General features: G+C 42.5%; 1 protein-coding gene across 1 annotated transcript in view; it reads right to left on the minus strand.

Annotated features, from left to right (window-relative positions):
• The window catches only part of mrtfab (myocardin related transcription factor Ab), a gene marked incomplete in the record, with an annotated part of 88,099 nt that extends 84,440 nt beyond the window's left edge, over positions 1-3,659 (minus strand). Inside the window, 2 exon segments of the mRNA XM_014027503.1 lie at positions 2,819-2,877; positions 3,363-3,659.
• Between the last annotated feature and the right edge of the window lie 853 nt (positions 3,660-4,512).

Below are 4,512 nucleotides of genomic sequence, written 5' to 3' on the forward strand. Positions count from 1 at the left end.
GTTTATAGTTAACACTAACCTGGACCAGAACTTAATTCACATCATACCTCTAAACCTAACTAGTAAAATTAACCATTACTGGTCTATAGTTAACTCTAACCTGAACCAGAACTTAACTCACATCATACCTCTAAACCTAACTAGTAAAATTAACCATTACTGGTCTATAGTTAACTCTAACCTGAACCAGAAATTAACTCACATCATACCTCTAAACCTAACTAGTAAAATTAACCATTCCTGGTCTATAGTTAACTAACCTGAACCAGAAATTAACTCACATCATACCTCTAAACCTAACTAGTAAAATTAACCATTACTGGTCTATAGTTAACTCTAACCTGAACCAGAACTTAATTCACATCATACCTCTAAACCTAACTAGTAAAATTAACCATTACTGGTCTATAGTTAACTCTAACCCTAACCTGAACTTAATTCACATCATACCTCTAAACATAACTAGTAAAATTAACCATTACTGGTCTATAGTTAACTCTAACTTGAACCAGAACTTAACTCACACCATACCTCTAAACCTAACTAGTAAAAAACAGCAGAGCAGCAAACAAAGACCTCACTTTGATAGTAACTACAGCACAAATGGTCCTCATTCTGTAGTAGAAGCAGGTACACACACACAAACACAAACACACACACAACATAAGCGAGCGCACACTTTGAAGGCCACAACATGCTATAAATGAATAGTTAGCAGGTGTGTGCACGTGACCTATTAACTGCAGCTGGGGGAGACAGCACAGCTGATGCATCATACACTAGCTGTCCCTCTGTGTTGCTCCAGCAGCCTCCCTGGGAAATCTGAAGTCTAAAACATAACATTTGTACTGAGGCTTGTGCATCTGGAGCACCAGTGTTATCATGGAGAACAGTCTGACTTGACTGCACATGAACATACTTCCACTAACAAAGAGAGAGCGCCACCAACAGATCAGCTGTCCTGGTAGAGTCCACGGTTGTTTGTTCTCCGTTTCTGCTGCCAAGTTCCAGGAACTAAACAATATTAACACTAAAGACATGTTTGAAGGCCCAAAATTACAGCCTTTTAACTTTTCATTTCGTTTCCAAACCCCTCACAATGTTCTGTCTGAGAGTGTCTTTCAAGAGTTCGTTGTTTATCACAAATATCTGAAATTTTCAAATCCCTACAGAATTCTAGCATCATAGAAAAGGTTCATGTGATTCTGGACGTGCTGCACTTCCTTATATTTGTACGGTGATGCAGCTGTAATGTGATAAATGTAATTCAATAAATGACCTAATGAGAAACATGTTATTTGTCTATCAGTCTACAAGGGTTGACACAAACAAGCAAAGACACAAAAGTTGTTTACGAAGTGTGCAACTCATTCAGCTGAGCTAGAACTATTTTATTATTTAATGTACATAGATAATTATGCTACTATTTAAATGTGTAACTGATTAATGTTGTTATTGACCTTGTTGATCCCTCATGGGCCAAAAACTGTAAATAAACAACCAATAATTACGAACAGTGTAACTGCAACCCAGTCAGTGTCTTATCAGATGTTTTACTAACTGACAGGGTTTCAGTAAATACACAAAGTGTAGTAAGTAACAGTAGAGTAGCACTTGGTTATGACTCTCAGCTACTACCATATCAAATATTAGCTCTGGTGGCATCACTGATTAGTTGTAACATTAGACTTTATTTGATAAATATTTATTTTAACTGTAAAATAAAGACTGTAAAAATACTGCAGGATGTTTAGTTTTGTACATTTTAAAAATATATTTCAGCACAGACGGGGCCATTTTATTTACACACAAAGCATTCTGGGTAAATGATGACGTGGATAGGTCCTCGGTGCGAGGCTGCTAGCGAGCTATATCCACCCTGAAGGTTAATCTTGGACAATATCTGATGATCGACTCTTTTAAATGAAACCAGAGAGCGTTGACAGAGAGGAGAAGGAAGAAATGACTCAGCCTGGAACTGAAAATATGGATGGAGGACAATAGAGCTGCTTAATGGCAGAACAACCTCAGATTAGCCTGTTAGCTTTAGCATTAGCCCCGACGCTATCACCATATATATGTATTAGCTCAGCGCTACACATTCTCCTCATCACTGAGGTCCTCCATCCACATGACAGAGAGGGGAACACAAAAATGACTCAGCTGCAACTGAAAATATGGATGGAGGACCTCAGTTTAGCTTGTTTGTCGCGCTAGCACCGAGCTAATACATATAAGGCAATATAGCAACAGCATTAGCACAAAAGCTAACAGGCTAATCTGAGGTTGTTCTTCCATGAAGCAGCTCTGTTGTCCTCCATCCATATTTTCAGTTCCAGGCTGAGTCATTTCTACCTTCTCCTCTCTGTCAACGCTCTCTGGTTTCATTTAAAAGAGTCGATCATCAGATATTGTCCAAGATTAACCTTCAGGGTGGATATAGCTCGCTAGCAGCCTCGCACCGAGGACCTATCCACGTCATCATTTACCCAGAATGCTTTGTGTGCAAATAAAATGGCTCCGCCTGTGTAACATATTTTTAAACTTTTAGTTTAAAAAGTATAAAAACTGAACATCCTTCAGTATTTTTACAGTCTTTATTTTACAGTTAAAACACATGTTTATCATATAAAGTCTGATGTTACAACTAATCATGGATCCCTGTAAACTGGGATGAGTCTGAATGTAGACTACACCCAATAATCACTTTCACTGATCCATGCAGTAGTTTGAGATATTTTGCTAACAGACCTACAAACACACATGGGGAAGACAAAATTCCTCCACATCAGAGGCTGATAAGAAGCTTGATGCTCACCTGTGTTAGCAAACGTTGACGTGGAGACCTGCCATGTCAGCAGAAGGCAGGGAGTGTGTCTGCAGGAGAAACACCAGAGAAAAGTGATGATAAACAAGTGTGAGCTAACAGACAGCAGCTGGGCCTTTCCTGACAAAAACACACCTTGCTGTGCCCCTAACGCTTATAAAACTAAGTAAAATGAAGTGTTGGTGCTGTCTGCTTCAGGAGGCCTCTATCATCATGTGTCTGCAACCTGCAGCTGTCACTGTACTAAACACACAGGCTAAGCTAGCTACTGTTAGCTTGTCTGGATACGACTTCACAGATGAAAGTCGCACTGAAAGTCAGGCTAAGCTTTAGTCAGAGATAAATGGTGTAAATATAAAGAGCCAACACACCTCAGTTCTCCTCAGTCAGACATGAAGTCTGCTGAGCTGCAGATCAGATAAACAGCCCTGTTAGCAGCTTCACTTCCCTGCTAACAGCTTACCGAGCTGCGGCTGCCCCTGTCTCTACACACCGGCTCACACAGCGGGTTTTAAATACACAATAACATGCTTACCTATCATTGTTGCCACTTATTTGTTGTGTCGGAGGATATGCTTCAACATCCCGCTGCCACTTCACAATCACAAAGGAAACTTTCACCGGAAAAGCTTCCTGTGCGTGGGACGCGACTGCCCACTTCCTTCACAACAACATCGTTCCCACAGGTTAGTCCGCAGAAAGCGGTGTGTCAGAGGCGATGTTGTTATCCTAAAATATGTTCAACCATCAACATGAAACGAAGAGTGAGGAGTCAATAACACTAAACCATTTGCCTCTGCACCACGGCTTGTTTATTCACCAGTTCAAGTCCTGCTCGGGGTTTGCTGCCCTCTAGTGTCCAACTGTGATTTATTCACAGAACCCCTGCTGGCCACTCATCTGCTCCAGGTCTGAACCAGGTCTGAACCAGGTCTGAACCAGGTCTGCACCAGGTCTGAACATGGTCTGAACAAGGTCTGAACCAGGTCTGAACCAGGTCTGAACCAGGTCTGAATCAGGTCTGAATCAGGTCTGAATCAGGTCTGCACCAGGTCTGCACCAGGTCTGAACCAGGTCTGAACCAGGTCTGAACCAGGTCTGAACCAGGACTAAACCAGGTCTGAATCAGGACTAAACCAGGACTAAACCAGGTCTAAACCAGGACTAAACCAGGTCTGAACCAGGACTAAACCAGGTCTGAACCAGGTCTGAACCAGGTCTGAACCAGGTCTGAACCAGGACTAAACCAGGTCTGAACCAGGACTGAACCAGGTCTGAACCAGGTCTGAACCAGGACTAAACCAGGACTGAACCAGGTCTAAACCAGGTCTGAACCAGGTCTGAACCAGGTCTGAACCAGGTCTGAACCAGGTCTGAACCAGGTCTGAACCAGGACTAAACCAGGACTAAACCAGGACTAAACTAGGTCTGAACCAGGACTAAACCAGGTCTGAACCAGGTCTGAACCAGGTCTGAACCAGGACTGAACCAGGTCTCAACCAGGTCTGAACCAGGTCTGAACCAGGTCTGCACCAGGTCTGAACCAGGACTAAACCAGGACTAAACCAGGACCGAACCAGGACTGAACCAGGTCTGAACCAGGACTGAACCAGGTCTGAACCAGGTCTGAACCAGGTCTGAACCAGGTCTGAACCAGGACTAAACCAGGACTAAACCAGGACTAA

Source organism: Austrofundulus limnaeus, unplaced genomic scaffold (genome assembly GCF_001266775.1).
Source record: "Austrofundulus limnaeus strain Quisiro unplaced genomic scaffold, Austrofundulus_limnaeus-1.0 Scaffold656, whole genome shotgun sequence".
Taxonomy (NCBI): Eukaryota; Metazoa; Chordata; class Actinopteri; order Cyprinodontiformes; family Rivulidae; genus Austrofundulus; species Austrofundulus limnaeus.